Source organism: Sitodiplosis mosellana, unplaced genomic scaffold, assembly GCF_009176505.1.
Source record: "Sitodiplosis mosellana isolate CC-2019 unplaced genomic scaffold, AAFC_SMos_1.0 Smas_scaffold_6226, whole genome shotgun sequence".
In the NCBI taxonomy this organism is placed as follows: domain Eukaryota; kingdom Metazoa; phylum Arthropoda; class Insecta; order Diptera; family Cecidomyiidae; genus Sitodiplosis; species Sitodiplosis mosellana.
The window spans coordinates 17,064,488-17,083,080 of NW_022601467.1; the positions used below are offsets into that span (position 1 = coordinate 17,064,488).

General features: G+C 38.2%; 1 protein-coding gene across 36 annotated transcripts in view; it reads left to right on the forward strand.

Moving 5' to 3' along the window:
* LOC129577767 (serine-rich adhesin for platelets) overlaps positions 1–18,593 on the forward strand; it is a 116,874-nt gene that overhangs the window by 22,054 nt on the left and 76,227 nt on the right. For all 36 annotated transcript variants that reach the window (XM_055465308.1, XM_055465299.1, XM_055465294.1 and 33 more), the window contains one exon: positions 18,167–18,206. The gene's annotated coding sequence lies outside the window, so the exon portion shown is untranslated. The remainder of the gene's footprint in view (positions 1–18,166; positions 18,207–18,593) is intronic.

An 18,593-nucleotide genomic window follows, 5' to 3' on the forward strand; every position in this document is an offset into this window, starting at 1 on the left:
TAATCTGTATTCTTCAGAACGATTACAAATCGATGGTTTTGAATGTGTTGCTGAAGTTGTTGGTTTTTTTCGGGACTGTGTGTTCACAATTCAATCTGATTGCCAATTGCCAATGGCGTTATTTTTTCTTTTAATCGCACGAAAAATCGAATTGACAGAAAATATACAGATGAATGACTTTTTAAGTGGTTTATAGATAACGAATCTACGCGTGTCTATCGCTCGCTCGTTGAACTAAATGAATCCAAAATGGAGAAATCCGCACAGCCATTTCCAATAGATGAGCACACCGCTTTTTCATGCCTCAATTCCGAAGCCGAACGCGAATAGAAAACAACAACAATAGTGAACGAAAAAAAAAAACAAAAGAAAAAACACCGAACGGAAAACATAATTAAATTCTAAACACGTTTAATGCAAACATGTAGATAACCAGTCAGCAATAATGACAATGCACGAGGTGTGTGTGTGTAGAACTAATGATTCGTCGCGATATTAGAAATGAAAATGAATTGAAATAAAGCAACGGTGCGACACACACACACACACACACACACACACACACACACCGCTTCCAAACAATACAATATATATCATTATTATTGTATTATATTTTTGATACTAAGCGAATGTGATAGCTTGATTGATAAGTGCTTAAATGGTTCGTCTCTTTGTCGTGGTGTCGCTTTGCCTCGGCTTTATCTAACTGTGTCATGACTGGCATTCCCACAACACATAGCACACACACACACACACACTCAAACACAACACGGTCTGGTCGTGCAACAACGATAACAATAAAAGCCCGACCACGGATCGTCATATATACAAATTCCGAATTTTCTATTCTATTATTAAACACATTTCGTGTTTGTTTTTACGTTTGTTTGTTCACCTTCTTGATCGTATCTGTCGTCACCTTTAACCGTGTGTGTGTGTGTGTGTGTGTGTGTCTGTCTATGGGCTAAAAGTTGTGTGGAGTTTGTCGAGTGAAAGAGAGGGAGCGCGTTTGCAATGTTGATAATGATGGATATTCGCTTAAGCAGACACCGACCGAAACTTCATTCCGTTCATTCGCATCCAATTATTGTGTGATTCGCCTTTGGCAATTTGCGGCGTGGCTGTGCTCGAAATAAGGGAAACCGATCCTTTTTTAGTGATATATTATTATCAAATGGAAGATTTGGAAGAAAATACTGTCATGCTTCTCTCATTTCTCTCTCACCTCCCACCCCCACCTCTTTGCGTCGAGTTCAAATGCTATGCATAGACGACATTATTCAAAGTTTCTTGAAAACCTATTAACGATGCAATTGTGACAGCTCCAACACATGTTTTTATTGAACAATTCATGGAAATCTATTATCTATCGCACTATTGTTGTGTTGTGACACAGTGGGACTATCATTATCGTTTTGCGGCGTTGCCTACATTGTATTTGTGTCTCAGGCCATTATTACATTTTGGGTGCATGTGATTGAAAACAACAACGAAAAAAAAGTATCAATTTGACGGATTGGCGTTGTTGGAAAATGGCGCGCCGCAAAGAAAATTTCACCGACGAAATTTTTTGCTCAATTTTCGATTATTTATCGAATTTCTAAATGGCAACGAAAAATGCTGGCTTCAATTCCAATACCTCAATGAAAATCAAATCGTGGCCCCAAAACTCGACAATGAAAAATAAAAACACACACACACACACCGTACAATTGCCAAAGAGTTAGAGGAAACAAAAGCATTTTTGCTCTCTCGACTATAGACAGCAAGAAAAAAAACGCCGTCGAGCAGCAAATAGAAATTTTCGATTTGAGGAGAGAGAGAAAGAGAGAGAGAGAGAGAAAAACACGAAAATTATTATTTATGTTAAACATGATTGCAATTAGTTTGATTGAACGACGCTGTTTTATTTCGAATACGAGAAGTACATATAAAGTACACTCGATTAATGCACACAACAAATAATCGCTTTTTTGCTTTTTTCCACCATACAATTTAGTTATGGCCTTTTGTATTGTGTGCCGTTGTTTGTTTATTTGTTCGTGTGTTTTGCTGTTGTATTTCTTCGGTTTACAGTTATAAAAGCTCTCACCGTGCCGTTGCCGCTGTTTATTCACTTTTACGGAACTTTTTTCTTTCTCGGTTCGTTGTTGTTTGCGCCAAACGAAACTAATTCGATACTTGTATTTGCTATTTTTTCTTTTATTTCGTATATAATATAACGTGGTGGATTGTTTCTTCACCGTATTGATTGAAATATTTCGCATGGCTTCCTTTTCGGCATGTTATTGTAGGCATGTTATTGTTAGGAGGGGGGGGGCATTGAGTGTATGTGTTTGTGTGTATTGTTTGGCGTTAAATAGTTATTGAAGAGTTTGTTTACGATGACCCAGTGGTAGTTAGCTATGGGTGATTGCCTTCAGGGTCGTGTCAACCATAGCCAAACGCTTAGTAATATTTATATGCACACATAAACAAACACTCACTCACTCACTCACTAACCCGTCCGATATGCCATATCAATTTGATGTGTTTGCCTATGTGTATTGAAGTTTTCAACGCCCAGCAAATCGAAATGTAATTTGGATTTCAACATCTGAATGGGAATTAACTTTCGTTACACAAATAAAATGCACGATTTCATGGAACTTGCAGCTATTTTGCCATTTCGCCGCGCTATTGTTTATCGTGTGTGATATATGTATGTACAAATATTGATATGTTAAATTAACTTTAAGCTTAACTGACACATGCTTGGCTGAGGTGTCAAAATGAGCGAAAATTTAATTAAAAAAGGTGAAGAAGCATATAAGCGAGCAGCAACAACAAAAGCTACAGAGCTAATCAACTCCGCAAACAATGTATCAGCACAATTTTGCCTTGTATCCATCCACCAAATCGAGATTATAATGAACATCGATATGATGATGCGCACTAAATCATTCACGTCGACAGACAAGTCGATTTGTTCCATCGCCTTGCACAATATAAAATCGACCGAATCAAGTGTATGTGTGTGTATGTGGTTGTGTCGGTGGCCAAAATCTTCTTCGCACTCATGACTTGCTCATAAAATGCCAGCAAAAATACTTTCACGTGTTTATCTTTGACGTTGATTTTGCTTTGACTCATTCCGAATGAGGAGAATATTTCTGCTGTGTGCAATGTGCATTCTTCAGTCGCTGTGGCCGTGTGTCTTTGCAAAAAATGAAGAAGAAGAAAAAACATTGTACAATTGTGTCTTCTGCCTCACCTTTCGGCTTTATGTCGGGTCCCCGCAACAAAAATGCTGCGCGTGCGATTGCTTTTTCTGGCGTGCACATTGTTTGGATTGATATCAACGGCCCAGGTAGCAGTAGCAGTTGACAAAAACAATTACCGATATATTAATTCCGCTTTTAGTTTTTTCTTACCTCTTTCTGCCATTTTGCTCTTTTACTCTTTTTGCTTCTTTGCTGGCTCTCTATTCGACCGTATGTGCATTGTGTGAATGTGAACATTAAAAAAAGTACCATTGTACCTACGGAATATGGAAAAAGTAACAAAACTTTAAACATAAAATAGCAGCGTAACTGCTTGCCCGCACGCCACATGTATTTATTTGTTTATTTTCCCTCGTGTATTTAATTCTGAATATATAAAAAATATGTGTGTGTGAGTGCGCGCGAGCGCGAGCGACCGATCGCTCGTTCGCTCAACAACACAAAATTAAACAAAATGGAAACAAATTTAAAAAAAATGCCAAGAAATAATGTTTGTGTACTGTGCTTAAAATTATAATGGAGAGTCTCTTTAATTATCGTTGTTTGTCTCTTGTTTGCTTCGTGTGCTTTGAGTATGCATGCATGCTTCTTTGGCTTCATGCTCCTTGTAGCCTCGTCTTCGCTGCTGCTGCTGCGGCTGCGACCGCTGCTTTTGCTACTCTCTTGCGCGCTCGCGTTCCAAACTAAATTAAGTATTACTTCTTTTACAAGAGAGCGCTCTTCGTATTTATTTTTACAACGCGATAGGTACATACATTTTGTTGAATTCAATAACGGATGAAGTTAATGGCAATTAATATTTTTATAACGATTGGGTAATCAAGATCTTATTATTTATTTCTCATTATTTGGTGGTGCGTGTGAGTGTATGTGGCTTTTTTCCTCTCCATTTTCGTGGGCCGATTTGCCTGAATGAGATTAAAATGAAAACACTCATTTCGGACACGCTTGTTTTGACACTTTTTTTTTCTTGGCTGTGTCATTCTCTCTCTCTCTCTCTCTCTCTCTCTCTCTCTCTCTCTCTCTCTCTCCCTCTCTCTCTCTCTCTTTCTCATTGAGTCTCCCTTTTGTCAGCGGTCGTTCCATCTGTGTCTTTCGCTCGTTCACATCAAAAACCATATTACCTTCAAGTAGTATGTGTTGCTCAATGGTTTTGCCATTATCTGATTTGTGGCTGCGTTTATGTCTTCTTTACGTTTGAATGAATTTACACCATCGGCTCTGCATCTAAACGACTGGTGTGCTTGAGCTTTCAAGAGATCTGTGACAATGATTACGATAATCATCGGAAGTCACATAACTCGCGAATTATTTCAGTATTCTGGTCACTGTGAATAGACAAGCCGTGTGTATATGTGTTGCTGTATGTGTGCGCACTTAATTTGCAGCACGCTTTGCAATTGGTTTCGAATTTCTGACAAGATCAACGAAGCTGTGCACAGCAAAACACAATACTACCGTATGCTTTCTTCTCCAGCGCACCCGGACGCGCGCCCGCACACGCTCATACGATTCGTGGGAAAAAGACTTTGGCTCCTGAAACAACTGAATCGCCGAAAATATTTCATTGAACACGGAATCCAGAAGATAAAAAAAAACAACGACCAAGTGAAAACCATAACTTATTGAAATTCGCAATGTAGCAGCGCCCAAGTCAAACGATTCGTAAACGCTTCCACATAAATGTTTTATCGCTGTTTGTTATTCCACTTATTGGAGAGACAGTGTCTCTATCTAATATACACTATGCATAAGGTTTTTCGGCGTTTTTTTTCTGTTGTTGTCGTTGTTGTTATGTTTTTTTTTGCTTTGTTGTATCGTTATTGAATTACTGATAAAATTGTGCATGCTGACCAACGACCATAAAACACTTTGTTTGCTGTTCATACAAATAGCTAGATAGATTGTTAGATACGCGCGACGATATCCATCAAACATAAAATATAATATATTTTATTTAATTTAATGGCGTGTTTTGAAGGTTTATGAATACGTTTATTTGTTTATCTGCGATTTTTCGCTCGGTTCATTCATGCGACTGCCTTTCAACATTCGTCGCTCCCGTTCACTCCTTTTTGATTGCGTTTTTTTTTATCGTCGTCGTCGTCGTCGTGTTGTTGTTAGTGTTGTGTTAAAATTGTAATTTTTTAGTGAAAATTATATTATTCGCCACTGGTGTTGTGTTGCTGTTGTTGTTGTTACTGCTTTTGTGTTACAGCGGTATTTCAATATTTATTTGTAATTATCGTTAATCTATAAAACTTTTGCAGCCGTCGTGCTAAAGCTGCGCCGCTGTTGTCGTCGTCGTCACTGTTGTAGTGCTTTTTAGTGATGTAGCTGCCATGCATGACATACTCCATATGTTTGCATATATTTCGCCTTTATCGTCTGCTTTATAACAGTTAATAGCGTAGTTAGTGCATACATGACATATTGCATTTAATTTTAATTTTTAGCTCCAATAAAAGTGTTCACTTGGTTTGTATTCGAGCGCGTTAGGCGCGCGCGTTCTCGTTCGTTCGTTCGTTCATTCGTTCGTTTGTATTTGCTCTGGTCGCTCTCTGTCTCTCGCGCGAGCGCATACACCAGAATAAATCTCTAATTGGCCAGTAGATCTGTGTGTTTGTTATGTTTTCCGTACGCTACACCGACAGAGTATACAATGGGAAACCAGCGGCAGACAATAATTTATGCATACACATTTTGGTGGTTGAGTCGCGCTTGTTATTTTCGCTGATCATCGTTGGCGTTTAGTTAAATTATTTTATTAATGGTTATTTATGACTGGAACGTTATTCTCTCTCTCTCTCTCTCTCTCCCTCTTGTTCTCTATCGCTCTGTGGCTTTGCAGTCTTTCTCTCTCTCTGGGTGTGTGTGTACCTATATATATATGCGAGCCGCTTTTTCGGATCGAATTTTATACGAGTTAATATCCATATTGAAATTAATGTGAATAAATGTAGAGTTTGAGTTTTTCGTCAATTCTCATAAGTTTTATTCCTCCAAATTATATATTTAATTTTTTGTTCGGTTGCTCTGTCGCTTCACCTCACTCTCTCTCACTCTGTCTCTCGCACATTCGTTCACTTTGACTGACCCCGTCATTCATTCACTGGCCCAGTGCGAATCAGTTTCGGTGAATAAATTTAATCAAGGTATATTGCGTAAACATAGAATATTCACCAACAAATAAATTGTTTGTTGACCAAAACTAGCACCATTTCGTTGTTGTTGTGTCTTTTGGCTTTATTTTAGAGATATTCTGGATTTGATGTATGCTTTGCTTGGTTCACAATGAATTTATCGATTTAGATTCGATCAGCTCTCGTTCGTCTTTTATTTTCATCGACATCTTTATTCCAAAATGTCTTGTGATTGGTTGTTTTGAAATTGACTAATGTGATAATTTGTTTTGATTATCGAAAATAAGAAAATGTGTTAATTTAATGAGCAATCAGAGAGCAAGAGAGAAAGAGAATCGCTAAGAATCGAGTGTGGCAATACGTTTATTGCTGCGTTTAAGCATCTTTTCAACGCTCATCGAGTCAGACTCGATTGCTTAATCAAGTGTTGTGAGTATGTATATCTGCTGTGCTTCGTTATGCCGTCCAATCTCTTCTCACAAGCCGCTCTGACCTTTTACGGAATTCCGTTGTTGTTCGATCAGACTTTAAACATGTTTTCTGGTGACTGGGCCAGTGTTTTACGAATAATTAAGCAAAATGATTATATTCTTATAATCTCCGTGCTCTCTCTCTCTCTATCTCTTGTTCATTGTGCCATATTTTTGGCTTCACATTGTGTCAATATGGTCTAATCACTTGGAATGTGATTTGTTTGTGGGGCGTGCAAAATGCGATAAAACATCACAACTAGACGAAATAAATCTTTTGAAGATGATTTGATCCGATTTATCAAAATGCAATCATTAATAGAATTTTTTGGTTCATGCTCTTCTCTTTCACCCATATCTTGAAATATGTGTGATAATTTATGCAAAATTAGGACAATGCCGAGCGACAGAATCGCGAAAGCGATCTTTCCATCTTGCCCGCCTGAAACGTGTCACACCTTACATCTTTGTGTGTGTGTGTGTGTGTGTGTCTGTGATTTGAGTTGTTTGAAAAATGTTCGTCCGATGTATTTAATCGGCTTAGTTGAAAACTTCCACTCGCTTTAAGATATTATCAATGCAAAGTGTGTTTATCAAAATCGTCGACTCGATTTTGTTGCAAAACTAAGTGTTTAACCGGAGGAAAATGTATAACAAATGGTTTGGGTGAACATTGCTTGCTCGGTTTCTCGTTCTCGTTTCGAGTGCGAAAATGTTGCAGAAAGATGAGATGGCTCACAATGTGTTGACCGCAGTTATTGTGAAGCTTAAAATTACTAAATTCGTAGAATAGATACTGATGCTGCAAAGCTGCACACAATCCGTTCAGTAACTAGCTGCATAAAACCGAAAAATGGTTTTGCAATGGCTGAATGCGCAGGGGGATCCTTTGCCGTTTTTGAAAAATAGTACACACGGCAACAGCATAAAATGGCCAATGCAAAATCCTTGTTCGTAAAATCGAAATGCACACAAGAACCCAGCAACCGAACCGCACTCTGCCAACACAGGCCAACAACAATATCAAATGAAAAATTCACCACATTAAAATCCTTTTGCAAGGCATTGGCACAAGAGCAGTGCGCTCAAACAGCACGGCTACACAGCACAACACATACATATATGCGGTAGTGGCAACGACGACGATGACAACAACAACAGCGGCTCAAACACATAGAGAGAGAGAGAGAGAGAGAGAGAGAGAGAGATAGTGTGGGGCATACGAAGCGAGGAGATCGGTACAAGACACGCTAGCCATATCATGCACAGATACCATTAATTTGCGTCCGTTCATTTCGTTCTTTGGCTATGCTCTCCAGCTCCACTCAGAGTGTGTGTATATATTCATGGCGAAATGGTTATACCTCAATACCTATATGCAATGCTCTTTCCTGAAGTCGAGGCATTTGCTTTTGCTTCTATCTTTTCGATATGCTGTCGCTGCTGTTTTTTTTATTCTTTTTTTCATTTCGGTTGCGCTGCCTTCGCCTGTTATATATGTATAGTGTGAGTATAAGCATATCTATAGATATATGTCTTGGTACGACTTCTTACTTACGGAAAGCCAACATTATTATTATTATTTAAATTAGCATATTTTTTGCGTCACTATGTTTTATTTGAGCAAAAACTCAATCTTTTTGTTTCGATGCGCATACAATCACTATATTTTCTTTTCTGCTGTACGTACACGTTATGAAATTTTGTATTTTCGATGCGAGTGTGTCATTTTTTTTCGTTGTTGTTGTTGTTGTTGTTGTCTTCAACTTCTTCGTCTTTTGCTGTATCATTTCTTTTCTTCTTTTGCTTTACTTACTTTTCTCTTTTCGTCTCACTTTATGTGTTATGTTACTGGTCGTATCGCACTTGTTTTATTGTTGTTGCCACATAGTGTTGTTTTTTCTCTCTCTCTCTCTCTCTCTCTCTCCGTGTTATCTGATTCCATTTATTTGGAACAAAACATATTGGAATAGTAGTGTCTATGTTGTTTGTCTGAATCGAAAAATGTCGGTCTCATTCGTTGTAAAATGTACACGGCACACTGTTGTTGTAGCGAAAATTTGTTTAATGTTCATTTCACAAACGGAGAAATGTTATGCCACTGCTAATTTAGTTTGTTGGACTGATAAAAGTTAAGTGTCTGCCGCCTCGAAACACTAACGAAATTTAATCTCTGCCATCACATGAATTGAATTAAGTTTTGCGAGAGTGCATTTCTCAAGCGGTCGATGCATAAGCCAGTGTGCTTGCATGTACAGTACATGACAGCGATATAGTCGATTTTTTGGTTGTTGTTGTGTTGTTCCTTGTTGTTGCTGGTTGTTTTTGTTTTTTTCTTTGCTTCTTCATCTGTTGTTATTGATGTCAGTTTAGTGGTGAAGAAAATTTTCTATCAAGATATCTTTTAAATAGACATTTTACACCTAATAAAATCCGTATTAAATGGCTGAGTTTTTAAAATTAATCGTGCAACCGAAAAATGGATGGCAAGATCAAAAATCGTGGCATTTTGATTAATCTGATTAAAAATGGCATTCAATCTTCAATGTTTCGATTCCGTTACTTCTATTCCGTGTGACCCTTTTTCCAAAACGGTTGTGCTGCTGCTGCTGCTTTTGGAATATTTTCCACCTATTCGGATCGATTTATAAAATGTTTTGTTGAAATTTATATCGTAAAACTCATCACTTCTATTATGAATGAGAGCTCAAAGCAGAGAATGAAAATACGGATTTTCGGCAATTCAATTTAGCTGAACGAGCGAGAGCGAGAAAGAGAGACGGAACGATAGAAATGAGCGCGTTTTTATTGATTGTCGTGCTTGTTGTTATTAATTTGTTTGTCATTTCAGCCAATCAAATACAGCAACCGAATCGATTAAAGCTCATTAATCGTGAATCAAGATTCACATTTATTCGGTTCGCTCAATAATCCTGTTAATTGTGTTAATCGAAAACAAAATGCAGACTCAACGAAACATTACATCGATGCTGATGCGTTGAAAATGAAAAAGAAGAAGAAAAAAAAATCTGTATAACCGCATCATATTCAAATGCATTATACATTCCATTCGAAACATTCGAACATAAACCAAATAATAATAATAACAACAGCAACAACCGCAGCATCGACCATTAATCCAACATACAAGCAGACACGAAGCGAATAGTGTTAACAGGAAACTCAAAAATCAATGACACAAATAAACACAGCATCCGAGAAACAGCCGCGTCATTATTATTTGTGGTAAAGAAACGGGAGAGAGGGAGATAGATGGAGAGAAAGAGGAAAAAAATAGCTGAAACTATACTTAATTGGTGAAAAGAAAGTAGCTATGAAAAACGATAATAATTTTTTTTTCCATTCTTTATTGTGGAACAATCGTCAATTATATCAGCGATATCGGGGCGAATTGAAATAACCCGGGCCTAAGTGAAAATTAAAAAAGCATTTAGGAACACATATCCACGAACGAACGACCAAACGAACGAGTGAATCTATTTGAATTGTTTGGAATGAATGCCTAGTCAGACACAGAAGCACACTCTGGTCGATTTGCCGGAGTTGCTTCGATCGTTCATTCATTCAACAAGTCCATTTAGAAAATTTAGTGTGCGTTCAATCTGTGGCTTATTGCTCTGGGACTTGGGCATTTGTCAGTTTACTACTCTCTCTCTCTCTCTCTCTCTCTCTCTCTCTCTCTCTCTCTCTTTCTTTCACCGTCCTTCTCTGCAGCCAATGTAGATGTGTACATGTAGATTTTAGATTGAGTGCGAGCGATTTACTCGAAAACTATTCAGCATCGGCGATGAAACTATTTTATATTATGCTGTGGTTTTGCCATAAGTTCTGCGAAACGAGAGGCGAGAAAACACGAATTCATGGCACCTCGCACTCGCATACATACTCGCACACACATCGAGTGAGAGAGAACGATGCGACACACAAAGCGAAAAAAAAGTGCGTTTATTTGTTGAAAACACGAGGAGTAAAGCGCACAAAGCGATTAATTCACAAGTTAACTGAGAAAACATCTTAACTTGATTCGAAATTCATCAAGTGTAATGACCTTTCTTTTATTGTATACGTAAATATTTCTCAGTTCAACGAAGAAAAAAAACAACAACAACAACAACAACAACAACAACAACAGCAGCAGCAGCAGTAACAGGATGAAAATGCGGCAGATTGTTTTTTTTCGTCTTATTCTCTTTATTGTGCGGTTGTGTGCGCTTTTTTCCATTCCGTACAATTCTTTAAATCATGTTGAAATAAAAACTCACGAAATTTTAATGGATTGTACTTATAAAGAAAAATAAGAAGAAGAAAAAGATGCAAGAAGGAAAAAAAAGAGCCAACAACGACGACGACGACGACGAAAAAAAAGAGGCAGACATAAATGTACAGTGCTACAATGTGCACATTGAGGCGGTGTGCGCATATTTCTTTTTCAGCATTGGCAAATACACGGCCAAACGCGACCCAAACATACTCCGTACTCTTTTGCTCTTTCGTTCTCGATCGGCGGTACATACTCAAACCGACAGAAGAAGAGAAGAAAAAAACACACCACACAGTTCACAATGCAGAAACGAACAAGCAGCAGAGGCGCTGCTTCCAATGTTCATAATTCTTTGATTTGGTGATATTCATTATTTGATGTTTGTAGCTTCATTCGACGATGCGGTGGATTCATTTTTTCTACTTCGAGTACATTCGAACGCTCGCTCGCCCGATGTTTGTTGTTTATTTCATTGTCGTTTTGCCCATTGTTATTTCGTACACTGAGAGAAAAAAGTGTGGTTCTCCTTTTGTGCGGGATTTTCCGCAAATATCTACATATATATCGTTTATCTCAATCGCTTAACGCTGGTCACATGCCCAGAGGATTGTCTCCATCGATTACACTCGCTGAACTGATTCAATACACAGGAGATGCGACAGAGAGCGATACAATAAATGGGGGAAACAGCAGAATGAGTGAACGAATGAACATGAACACGCGTTAAAAGCGTTCCAATCAACTAGATCGAACAAAGCATTTACATGTTCAATACCTTCTTCGCCTTTTTTCCGTGTATGTTCATTCGTCCGTTCGTTCGTTGGAGCGGCGAACATTTGGTATATTTGTCAAGTGGCCGGATTGAATTTTATTTCGTCTCTTCGTTCCTTTCCGGCTGACTTGAGATTGTGATTCTCTGGCTAACGTGCACACGACTATACTCCTATACGTCGTACACATAGCTCATATCATACGGCGCATCACAGTGTCTCTATCTATCTCTCACTCTCTCTCTCTTTCCTACGGACGAACACACAAGCCGGCCAGAGTGAGTTCCGAGGATAATTGTGTTTATCGTTTGCTAATATTTGGTGACCACTATACAGCAAAACCACAACAAATCAGCGTCATCGTTTAAACTGTCTCTCCCTCTCTCTCGTTTCGTTCCCATTTTATTTTAGTGATTTGCTACTTTTCGCTACACATTGTCATCGAATGTTGCTATGTCCATTGCAACTTGGCTCGTCATAGAGTTCCGGCACAATCAAGTAAAATGTTCCAGACTCATTCAGGTTTGGACGAGTAAAATGGACTGAACGTCTTTGAGTTGGAAGAAAAAAATTGGAAAAAGTGGCTAATAGTTGGTTCTACGTTTCGGCACTTTTCTTTCATTTCAGCCATTCTGCTTCTGCTCATCGGTGATGTGTTTTTTTCGGTCGCCCTTGTAGGTACATACATACACATCGTATACCTATATGATTGAGTACTTATATCGGTTACGTTCTTTTTTCTCTTCCTCTCCTTTTCGATCCAAGGCATTTCATACACTTTTTTCAAGTCTCCTCTCACTCTGAGTGTATTTCTTCGCACAGTTATTACTACTTGATTATTTGACTGATTACTTTGATTGGTATGTATCGTGTTCATTCGATAGCGTTCGGATCTGTCTCTCGTTTTTTCTTCTTCTCTTGCTTGTGCCATTCAGCTCAAAATAATTATTTTCTATTACATAATCCGTGTTATAAGGCACTTATAGTTTTTACCATCCATTTCAAACATTTTGAGCGTTTTTGTTCATTTTTCATCGCCTTGGTTGAATTGAGCGACCGAACGAACGAATGAACAAATGAACGCGCGCTCTGCCACATAAAATTTACAGGAAGAATATATATATAAAACTGAGAGACAGAAAAGTGACTAAATGATATAAAACCGGCTACAACAACAACAAACACATCACACACCACAAGACAAAAAGGCAGAGCCAAAGCATTAAGCTCGAAAAAAAAAACAGAAAAGAGAGAGAAAAAAAAATTAAAACGAAACAAACTGAAGATAAAAAAAATAAAACAGACACACACACACACACACACACACACACACACACACACACACACACACCGAATACACACGTATTACAATCAGCTTATGCCTGCGAATGCATTATTAATACTATAGTCCAACATTTTAATTTTTCTTGATTTTCTTCACATTTCCTCTCGTTTTGTTTGCTGACTGTTGGTTCGTTTGTTCGTTCACAATCATATCCATTGGTATTATTTTGATGTTGCTTTAATTATTGAATTCACGTTTTGGAATTTGTTTTATTTCATTTTGTGTGTTGCATCGTCTTTATCGTCGTCGTCGCCGCCACCATCGTCGTCGTCGCTGTTGCTATTATTGTTGTTCTTCAGTAGCGTCAAGTTACTCAATACAGGCGTTACAGTGTTCGACATAGTAACGAGTACACGCATCGCAACATCAATAAAAATAATGAAATAAATTACAAAGTGGAATGAAAGAACAAACAAAGGCCCAACGAGATGAGCAAAAATGGTTTGCAGCAAATGTGAATTTAAAAAAAATCCACACGAAGAGATAGAATGAAGAGAGAAGCGAGAGAAAGAAGAGAGAAAAAACCAACCCAAGAATGAAACGATAGGATTGCGTGCAATTTCTGCAATTTTTTCTCCTCCGTTGGTTGATGCTACAACAATGCATAGACATAGCTAGGCAAACAACAATGCGGCTAATCACAATATGCATGGAAAATAACTTTTAAATAGATCATCGATTGTCAAATCAATCAAGCCTAATGGTCACCAATTAATGCCTGCGTGTTCTCTCTCTCTCTCTCTCTCTTACACTTATTCAGGCGGTGACAATCTTTTGCTATGCTTTTAATTGATTCATTAGATGACTGCTTTTAAGTAATGTTTAATAATTCATCGTTGTTGGTTCATTGAGTGGCAATCAAAAAGCCATGTTTGTGTGCTAGCATTATGCTCATTCGGAGCGTGTCATTTTCCGCCCTTTTGCTTTTAGGCCGAGTATTGACTCCATTTGTATGGGAAAACAAAATCCTTTCTTTTTTTCCCGTTGCTATTGAACTGAAAAACCATCGTTACATCACATCTGTACATGCAGTGTATGTGTGATGGTGTGTAAATCGACATTTCACCCGATGCATTACATTTTGTGGCCTCTACATTTCAAGTACCGTATACGAGGCGTTAGTTTCTCAAACGACTCGGCTCATTCTCATTTCGGCTCTTTGTACTTCATTGCGGTGGTATATATGGTGACCATATTACGTGTGTGTGTATGTGAAATTTGTCAATCTACGCCAAAAATTCACTATCGTTATTGCCGACTACTTTTCGATGTTGCAATTCTCTATGCGCTTACCTTTTGCTACTGCTCAACGAGCTACCAAAACGACCATGCCATCATCGTTTATGCGTCGTTGTTTGGCATAACGCACAAATTCAAGCTGAACCATTTCTCAATGGTTTTATTCGTTGTGTGCATGTGCGTGTGAGTTAGATTTTTTCTCTCGATTGCCGTTGTTGATATTGATGTTGTTGTTGTCATTGCCGTCTGTTCTTCCCTAAATACACACTGTAGACCGAGTCGCAATTTGTCAGAAAAGGGAATTTTCGTATTGAAGCCGTATTCTGAACAGTCGTATACCTTTTTTTATACGAATCAACTCAACGGACCCTTTTCCACATTTTGCTCCGAATTCAATTGTCAAATGCTACAATTCGAAATGTGAACATATGAAGTGCGATAGAGTGAGATGCGGCGATAGAGAGATCGAACGAGGGAAGAAGGAAAGGCAAAGCGATTGTGCGTTCGCCTATGTGTGGTATGAGACAAATCCAGAGAACTGAATGAGGTATGCGTAGCAGTTGGGTACGCAATAAACATCTCGTCATAGTACTTCATCGAATTATTTACGGATGTATTAAATTTTAAACATTCTCCACCCTATCATCTTTTTTCGGTTCGTTTTCGTTTTAATACCCTCTCGCGTGCGCTCGCTCTCGCTCTCTCTCTCTCTCTCCTTCTCTCCCTTTCGATGCAATGAAGTAATAAGCATTGCTTATAAATTTATTATTTGTTTGCGTGTAAATCAAAAGCGAAGACTCCTTGGCGAAAGACTGAAACTGATTGAATGAGCTGATGAAAAGCCAACCGAATCACGCACTGCACACAAACATAGGTGCAAGTCATTTCGATTCGATTGGTTCGGAAAATTTTCCACTGTTGACTACCGTTTAGAATGGTTTCAGTAGCAATTACTGTCACCACCACCATCACCACCGTGGCGCTACCGTGGCATGTCAAAGGCAAATTTGAAATCCTAATAAAATCTACCGAACAAAGCCAATTTGTGCAGTAGTATGTTATGAACGTTCAACACTTATTTCGGCCATCATCTTAGTTAATTGATTTTACAAAAGCCGATTATCTCATCCGCCTTTATCTCATTCAATCATTTATTAAGTTGTTTTACTGCAAACAATTGGGAAAAAAATTAACACTTTTTATATTCATCGGTCGGGCGCAATCTCATCGTATCCCATTGTTTCGCATCGCATCGCATCGACGGTTTGCACGAAGTGTGTGCGTTTTTGTTTGAAGAAAAGTTTAGCGCTGCAAAATTATTATAAAATATGGGAAACGCTTTGATGCTCAGTGGTCACAATGGGCAACAGCTTATGCAACCATTCGTTCAGTGAATCCCCCCATGTGTGTGTGTTGATATTATTATTCATAAAAAAACAAATACACTTATACATTCTTTATCGTATTTTTGTTTTGTTTTGGCGTGATGCATTCCTTGTTTTGCCACTTTTAAATCTCTTTCTCGCACTCTCTTTCTCTCTCGGACTCTCCATCTATGCACGTATGATGTGTATTATTGGTGAGGAGGCTCTCTTGTTCCTTTGTTTTCACAGTGTTTATTTGTGCTATATTCTGCACCTCGGAGAACGCGCGTATAAATCGCTTGTATTATATTGTTTGGTGTAATGCATGCCTGTGTTTGTGTGCTCTGTGCATGGTCAAATATAATATTCAAAGGCAGAAAAAATGTGTTATGGCAAATGGTATTACGCGCTACGCTTGATTAAGAACAGCCATCGTACTTGTCGAACTATAGTAATACTATGGCATCCATATCCATGCCATAGGTACACCCGATGAGTGTACTGAAGTGTTGCGTATGGTCTTATATATGCTGTGTGTACCTATATTTTACTACTCTCCTCGTCAGACTGATATATTCTGTGTGTACTTATTCCCATTATAAATGTGAACGAATGTAAGAAGAATGAAAAAACGTTTCGTCGATGGAACGACGAGTGGAACGAAGAAGGAAAAAAAACGCGCACACACAACTCAGAACGACGGGCAAGCACACTGAGGAGAATAAAACGAAAGAACGAGCGCACAAAGAACGAGAACAAGAACCGAATACGACGAAAAAAAGAGAGAGACAGCCAAAGCCATGCAATAAGAACCAACGAAAAAAGGAATAGCTCATAAAATTTTATGTATTTTTCTCGGCGTTCCTTTTTTTCATACTCGGTTTGCCAGCCAGCCAACTTCGATAAATACGTGTACGTTGTGTGTCTTTGTCGGTATGTTTGTGTGTGTGTGTTTCTATGTGGAAGTGTTTGTGTGTGCACTTTTCAACTGTCGTTGCTTTCCATTGCTTCAGCATGTATATTTTGCATCTTATTGATTATACCGAGAGCTCATAGCTGCTTGTGCCTTTGCACCGTTGAAGGCGATACAATGTGATTGTTGTTGTTGTTGTTGTTTTCGTTGTCGTCGTCGTCGTCGTCGTCGTCGTCGTCGTCACCGATGCAGCAGTACTTTGCTATTCTTTCTACTTCTTTTTCTTTCCTATATATGCTCTCTGCCTTCTCTCCATCGCATTTGTATGTTGTTTCTTATTAAATATATTTTTCATGAGGAAAAATTAAACAAGCGTTAGATTTTCTCTCTTTCACTCCTCAACTCGCTCGTCTCAACTCAATTCACTTTGTTTACAATGAAACAGAAATGTGCATAGTTTTCGCTCTCTTTGTATTCGTATATATATGCATGGCAAATGTACAGCTTTTCCAGCATAGCACACAAAACCTATATTGAATTGTTTGAATAGGAGCAAAAATGAGGACTGAACCGTACGCACAATGTGCGCTCCGTTTGTTTTCGCTCTCTCTCTCTCTCTCTCTCTCTCTTTCTCTCTCTTTCTCTCTCTTTCTCTCTCTTTCGGTCTCTTGCCTTTGCTATAACGAAGCACCAGCAAATGTGTCCATACATTCCACATATATAGGAACGCTGTGACACAAAAAGAGACGGGCAATTTTCTCTGTGTACACACAGCAAACGATTTACTGTTCAAGGGGAGTTACAGGGAAAAATGAATTGTTGTTTTTGCCTTTATCTTCATTTCAGCTTGTTCGTTTTTCACTCAACCAATTTGGTGTGTATGTTCATGAAACACGAGTATCGCTGGGTGATATATTCTACTCCATTTCATAACTCTTTCGCTTATTTTCCCTGTGTATTTTTCTCTCCTCTCATTCTGCCTTTGATTTTGTTCGTTCTTTATTGCTTCTTCTCCTTGTTGTTGGTTGTTTCTTTCTTCTGTCGGAAACATAATTATTGAATTGTTTGAATGTCTTTTTAACGCAAATGCACTAACTCCTTGAACATAATTTTAAGCACATTTGACTTAAGAACTCGACTAAATCTGCATTGTATCAAATGGCAATATGTCAACACATCAAAACACAAGCCAACGATTAATATTAGTCAGCGATTGTTGTTGATTATATTTTTTTTTCTGTGTCACTTAAAAATGTACAACTATAGCTATCGTTGTGACTCCTTGATAGAAATAGAACAAGTAGATAGATTAGATTAATGCTATTTAAACTGTCGCTAATTTGTTTTTTTCTTTCTCTTGTTTCGTCATATTTCCAGGTGAACGATGAACTGCATTTGTGGTATCAGTAGACGCGTGGTAAGTTATAAAATGTGTCTCTTCTTTTATTTACCTTTGTCTAAATTACATTGCAATCAAATTCATATACGACTGAATTGGTCTTGCTGCCAGATTTCAATCGAACATTTATCTATTTCCCAACTCACTTGAACACAACGTAGATCCATTTCGATTTTGTGATAAACTGTCATGTCAGTTCCAATCGATATCAATAAATAAATTCGAACGCAAACAGATGGCCTTGCCAAATACATACAGCAATTCGACCGGCAAACATTTTTCGGCTATTGATTTTATTGCGTCGAGAATTATCTAACAAATAGACAGTTTGAATTAACTTCACGGAGAAGTGTTTGTGCCTGATAATGATTCAATTATTTCAACGGTTTATCATGCACAAAATAA